Genomic DNA, 7575 nt, shown 5'->3' with positions numbered 1-7575 from the left:
AGTATATTGCATGTACAGATACATCAATATATTTACCCACAAAAATTCTTTGTGGTGGCGGATGAAAGCACACAACACCCAATGATGTTGGGGCAACCTTGGCAAAAAGAGTACAATGTGTAGATAGATTGGAATGTAAGGGCAGTCAAAATTCAGCATGCTCATGAACAACATGTGATAGCCTTTGCTCAGCAATACCAGAATGATCAACTGCAAGCCATGCAATCACTGGAAAAAAAGACAAAACCTAAAATGCCATCAAAGAACAACCTGATACCCGAGACCAACAATCAGGTAAAAACCAAACCATGCTAATTACAGACATATGAAGTCACCGGCCGCAATGCAAAGATCTAGGTTACCAAAACAAGGGAAACAAGTATGGATGCGGAAGGATAGAAATGACATGGTAGACAAACAACAATGCAACGAAAGAATTCCAATAAAGCAGATGGTTCAACCAAAAACCAAGGGCCTAAAACAGGTATGGATCCCCAAGAAAATGCTTAGCCATAACCCAAATGTCACTCGCATTTGGATACCAAAACAAAAGAAAAAGGAACTCCCTTCAGTACAAGCAACAACGGAAGGCAAACAGCTGCACTTGAAAAAGGAAAACCAACTTATGTGGATGCCAATCAACAACAAATCAGTGGCAAACAAGAAAGTGCCAAAACATCAACAAAAACCGGTAGCAACAAAATACCAATGAAAAGCAAAGGCAATACGGCCCATAGCCATTACGACCCAGCCAATTCTCGACATAGAAACAACTACGGCTTTTGCAAAAAAGACAATTAAACAGAGAGCAGTAGAGTTACAGTTGTTACTTTCAAAGAAAACAGGAAACCTCAACGGCGAATTCCAATAAGCATCTTGCTTATTCCCTTCTCTTGCACAACATTAATTTTTCCATGCATTGACTGAGTATGCATAAAATAGGGCCACATTAATCGGCCAGGCATTAGCACAACTTTTTCAACCCATGCACAACACATACTCCGAGGCGATACCTTGTCATCCGGGAGGACTCCGGCTAGGAGGGGGGGAGGCATTCTCAAATGCGGAACCAATAACAAAAACAACAAAAAAGGACATGATTTTTGACTATTTTAAGGGTTGTTGTTTGATTGCAAAATCTTCTGGGGTAACCCAAGTATAGATGCCCTTATACAGCATGTATCTATAGGTATATGGGGCCAAACGCCAAATCAAGCCCCTAGGTGTGTGTATATAAGTAGAAATAGCCATTTTTCGCGCAAAATATTGGTAAAACGGAGAAATCCGGCCATAAAAGTTGCATGAGAGTGTATATAATGTTTTGCGGTGATGTTTGTGATTTATTATGATTATTGGGGATTTTTTGGGTTTGATTTGCTAATTTTCGATAGAAAAACTTCAAAAATACAAAAAGCATGTGAAAAACGGTCGTAATGTGTAATGGAATTGGCCTATTTAACTTGAGAGTAGCAAAAATTAATGAGAGTACTTTTGAGAAATGACTTTGTGAGCATAACGGGTGAACATAATTGAAGATAGCAACATAATCATAACAATTAGTTAACTTGGCACGAACAATACTTTTGCAAGAGAGAGAATTTAGAGAACATGACAACAGTTAAGGACCGGATTTATGTGGAGCCGGACCCCCCTCCAATAGGCATTTGTATTATGATTCCTCCCATTAAGAGAGACTTGTTACAATACAATCTTTGTGTTCCTTGTGACCTAGGTGATGCAATGAAGATGGAAAGCTTCATGCATCACAAACATAACATAAACTTGAAGAAATATTTAACTACCCGAAGCCTCAGTCCCAAGACCTCAAACACCTTCGAAGGTGGAGAGAGCTAGCAGGGAATGAGGGTAGGGAAGAGGAAGAAGAAACATTTCATAGGAGAAAGAATTAGTTCCTCACTTATCATAACTCTTGTTGCTAGCATACATAATAGCATAGTAATGAAGAAGAAGGAGATGGAAAGCTTAAGCATTGAAGCATGGCTCTTGGTTGGATTTGCACTCCATATCCAAGAGTGTTGGTGTAGGCTCTCAACCTCTACTTGCTTGGAGAAGGAGAGGGAGGTCTTGCACTTTGCATAGCACACAATGAGAGTGTTTGTGAGTGTGTGTGGGTGAGTATACCCCCTAAGAAACCCCCCTCCTTGCTAGGTCGACCCCCTCTTCTAGCTCATAATTGAAGCTCATTGGCTCTTGCCAAGCCTAGCCAATCACAAGCTTGGGCCATTTCTAGAAATAGGTGTAGTCTTGGGACAAGTGTCCCCCTTTTCCCTTTGAGAGAGAGGACTTGATAAATGAAAAAACAATTAGATAATTCAAGTAATTTATCATTGGACCCCTTTGAAGCTTAGCCAATAGGATTCAAGCATCTGATGAAGGTAACATAGGTATGGGCCTGACATGTGTCCCTGCTATCTCTTCAAGCTTGGGCCTTTCTTGTGTGTGTGAGTTTATGTTCTCTTTTCTATCCCCTAGGAAAAGGGCTCGCCCCCCCTCTCGTAGGGATACTTTTGACTTTTGGTGCTCAAGCACCTTAGTCATCAAGCATGACAATGCACTTGAACTAGGGGTGTTCCCACAAGCATCTCAGGCAAGCATGTCAAAGCACCTCGATCACCTTAATCAAGTAGCAAGTCAAGCACCTCAAGCATGTAGCAGGTCAAGCACCTCAAGCACCTTAATCAAGCACCTCAAGCATGATAAGAACCTCAAGCACAACAAGCACCTCAAGCACGACAAACACCTCGAGGTTCCCGCCTCAAGCTCAGCCCTAGCTTACCTAAGGTCAAAGGACTTTTACACACATTATTGGAGGTCTTCAATGAAGCTAACCCTAAGGTCTTATGCTCCAATGGTTAGCCTTGCTCTTTGATAGAACATCTCTCATTTGGGCCCCTTTACCATTCGACCCCGTGTTGAGATAGATCTATAAGCACATATCTATATCTTAACACTTGTTCCCGTTTATTCTCCCACATTAAGTGATCAATGTAATATGAGAAAATCATTTGGTTTGGTTAGATATTAGATTTTATGACATTACCTCTCTCTTGAAATCATAGTCGTCCTCGACTATGAGGTAGAAGAGATAAAGGCTTAGTCATTAGTCAATCTTACTTAGCGGGTAGAGGATCCCTTTTTACCCCATAGCATCTTTCCAAGATGGATGACTAATCCATTTGGTGCTTGGGAGACATAGCTGCCGCAAGCATGTCTGCTCTTTAGTCCATTTCATTCTCCCAAAGTAGAGTGACAAATTCTACTTGGTGTTTGAGAGACGTCGTCATCACAAACATGATTCTAAGCATGCATACTAGTTAAATTTGTGCACAATTAAAAAGAGGACTAGTCTTATAAGACAAAAACATGAGTCATTTAAAAGAAATTTTTACATTTTCTTACTCTAATGTAGCATTGTAAGCATTGACAAGGTTCATACTATCCTTAAGCTGTACTCCTTGCATCCATCTAGCATCTTCAAAAGGATAATTTTTGAACTTATTAAGATACCGTCGGATAATCTTACCATGTCTTAGTACCTCGCCTTCATGCCGAAGAACAACTTCGGGTTGCATTAGGAAAATTTTGAACTCATTTTTGGGCCTTTTAAGAGTGCCACATCATCAAAGTTGTACAAAAGAAAGCAACCCGGTAGACCCCTCTATATATAGCTTAGAACCCCATGATATGACCTATCATTGGAAAGTTCTTGAAAAATGGATTCTAAAGAGCCAAGGTCCGAAAAGTTTGGATGACTTCTATGAAAGTTATGCCATTTTTTTTCAATCAGCCAGGTTTTGTTACCGTTACGGTAATCTAAAATCACCTTTTTCTAGATCTACATGAAGGCAATGTCCGATACATGCATGCTATATATCAATAGATAGCATTTGAAGAGTAGATTCTAAATATCCAGCCTCCGACAAGTTTGGATCTTATTTGCAAAAAATTTACCAATCCCCACTTTTTGAAAGCTATGCCACATCAACAATTCTTACAAGGCCCATTTTTGAGTCCAAACTTTTCCTAATGTAGCACCTCTTCTTGGTCTTCAACTTCGGGAGGGTCTTCAATAATTGGTTCCGTTGGTGGATCTCCTTTGTAGGGCTTAAGTAGGCTGACATGAAAGGCATTGTGTATGAGCCAATGGTTGGGAAACTTGAGTTGATAAGCCGTCTCATTGATGGGCTTCAAGATTTGGAAAGGACCATAGTATCTTTTTGCTAGTTTAGCATAATACTTTTGATGGCCGGTAGGATTTTTGCCCGTCGTTTTCCTTAATCGAGCCTTAGGAAACTTGAGTAAGACCCAATCATTTTCTTTGAACATGAAGGCTCTTCTGTGCTTATCAGTAGCAGCTTTTTGCCTTTGTTGAGAGATGGATATAGCCTCCCTAATCTTTTGAAAAGATTCTTGTAGGTAACGGCTATACTCATTGGCGGCGAAGATCTTCCCATGTACTTTGAGTAGAAAGGGACTTTTAGATCTTCCCTCAATGATCTCAAAAGGTGATTTTCCCGTAGAAGTATGTAGAGTATTGTTGTAGGCATACTCTACAAGAGGTAAGTACTTTTCCCATTGTGAGTGTTGATCTACTTCGGTAACATAAGTCTTGAGTAGATCGAGTATCGTAAGATTGTCTATCTAACTTTGGCCATCCGTTTGTGGGTGATAGGCCAAAGAGAAATTCAATCTTGTTCCTAGATTTTCAAAGAGACCGTTCCATAAATTACTAGTCATTCTAGGATCTCTATCTGACATGATGGATGTGGGTAGTCCATGGTGCTTGAGATATGAAGAGAGTTGCCATTTGATGTGCCTTAATAGTCTTTTTGATATGAATAAAATGTTCTTGCCTCCTAAACCTGTTGACTATTGTCCATATTCCTGTATTCCCATGGATAGACTTGGGTAATCCAAAGATGAAATCCATGGATATACTCTCCCATGGTGAATTTGGAATAGGCAATGGCTGGAGTAATCCAGGTTGCTTCCCTCTATCATACTTGGTCTTTTGGCATACTACACATTTTGATACATACTCTTGTATGTCCACTTTCATGGTAGGCCAATAGAAGTACGTCTCTACTCCTCGGAGAGTAGGTTGAATACCTCTATGCTCTGCATATGGAGGAGCATGGGATTCATACATAACCTTCTCACGAAGGGAATGGGTAACACATAGCCTATTGCCGTGGAGAAGATAACCATCTTGCAAGGTGAATGGTTCCTCTTTCTTCCCCAAAGCAAGGGCTGACATTATGTCTCTAAAGTCAGGGTCAGTAGCATACTCATCTATCATAGAGGATAGATCATTGTGAGTAGCTATAGACACCGCATTAACTTTTGGTCGTCGTGAAAGTGCATCGGCAACTTGATTATGATTACCAGCTATGTGAGCAATATGGAAATTAAATTGCGAAAGAAAATTTGCCCACCTCATTTGTTTGTTGGAAAGCTTGGTTTGCGTCATGAAATACTTGAGACTTTGGTAGTCGGTTCGTAGGATAAATGGAGTCCCCAATAGATAGTGCTTCCATGTGTCTAGGGCATGTAGAACAGCTAAAAGCTCTTTCTCATAAATGCCCAAGACTCGTTCATCAATATTGAGCCTTCGGCTCTCATATGCTATGGCATGCCCTTCTTGAAGCAAAACTGCTCCAAGGCAATCACCACAAGCATCACATTGGAACTCAAATGGCTTTGAGAGATCCGGAAACACGAGGACTGGTTGGGAAGTAAGCTTCTCTTTGAGATTTTCAAAAGAATTTTGCTCCTTAGCAGTCCATACAAAATTAACGTTCTTCTTAGTTAAGTCGTGTAGTGGTCCTGCTACTTGAGAGAATTTTGCTATGAAGCGTCTATAGTATGCACACATACCAACAAAGCTTCTTAGCCATGTAGATTTCTTGGGTTAGGCCATGATTTTATTACCTCTAACTTTGATGGATCCATTTGAATACCATCTTTAGAGATAATATGACCTAGGTATTGAATCTCTTGAAGGAAGAATTCGCTTTTCTTTTGGTTGAGATAAAGCTTGTTCTCCCTCAATGCTTGAAAAATCACTTGGAGATGTTGCTTATGTTCCTCCAAAGACTTGGAGTAGATGATGATATCATCAAAGAACACTCCAGTGAATTTACGATATGGTCTAAAAATTTTCTCCATCAAACGATTGAATGTAGCTGGTGCATTAGTCAAGCCAAAAAGGCATGACTAGATATTCATAAAGACCAAACGTTGTGCGAAACGCGGTCTTTAAGATATCTTCATCCACTATCCTTATTTGATGATAGCCACTCTTAAGGTCAATCCTATTGAAGTAGGTAGAGCCTTGTAGCTTATCAAACATATCTTCTACCCAAGGTACGGGAAATCTGTTTTTGATAGTGATATGGTTTAATGCTCGATAGTCCACACACATACAGTATGTACCATCTTTCTTTTGTACTAGAAGGACTGGCGAACAAAAGGGAGAGGAACTAGGCCTCACCATCCCTTTGTCTACCAGCTCTTGTACTTGCCTCATGATCTCCTCTTGTTGAGCTTGTGGTGAGCTTCCAGGAAGGAGCTCAATACGATGGTCATCATCCCCTCGTTTTGGAGGTAAGTCCATAGGGATATCATCGATGAACACATATTGAAATCCTTTTAGAAAATTAGACAAGTCTAACTCTTCTTGATTCCTACCATTTACATTTGATGAAACATTAGTATCTTTTAGAGACTCTTTGACAAAAATCATGTACGCAGAAACTGAGCTCTTCATTGACTTATCAAAAGCAAGAGGATTTACAAGTGGAATAGTGCGACCACGCTCACTAGTATCTATATACATGTTCTTTCCCCTGTAGGTGAAGTAGATTCTCCTTTCAGGGAACTTCATGTTGTCAGCCATGCGATCAAACCATGGTGCCCCTAGGATAACATCTTCATGTTGGAGAGGAGAGATAAAGAAGTCTTCTTTGTCGACATAGATTTGGACATGAAGCCTCAACTTCCCAATCAAGGGAGCAACGCAGGCTTGTTGTCCCTTGAAAGCTGCATCAGCCACTACTATATCTCCCATCTCAAAAGCTTGAATGCCCAACTTGGTGGACAACTCCATTGATATGAAGTTGAGAGTAGAGCCAAGGTCAAACAAGATGAAGGCATCATGCTCTCTTACCTTTCCCCAAGAATAGGAAAGTGATGATCCTTTGCAATGAGCATCCTCTTTTGGAGCTTTGATGGTAGAAGCCCTAGGAGTCTCATTGCGAGCATTCTTCTTGGGGCAAGAACGATAGCCATGTCCTTGCTACCCACACTTGAAACACTTATGGTACTTGCGAAAAGCTTCAAGCTCTTCAGGAGAGAGTTTGTTTTTACCTTTGTAAACTCCCTTCTCCTTGGACCGATTGTTGTTGTTGTTGTTGGAATTGACTTGGGAAGTATTTTGAACATTGGTTTTTCCCTTTGCATCATTTTTGTATTTGTTTTCCATGGGCTTGACATTACATCTAGCCCCTTGATGGAAATTGATGCGTGAAGCAACCATGGTGTGATGGATTACTT

Source organism: Adiantum capillus-veneris, chromosome 25 (genome assembly GCF_014529385.1).
Source record: "Adiantum capillus-veneris isolate H3 chromosome 25, ASM1452938v2, whole genome shotgun sequence".
NCBI classification, from domain to species: domain Eukaryota; kingdom Viridiplantae; phylum Streptophyta; class Polypodiopsida; order Polypodiales; family Pteridaceae; genus Adiantum; species Adiantum capillus-veneris.
The sequence above is the reverse complement of the archived record's forward strand: the minus strand, read 5'-3'. Positions refer to the sequence as shown.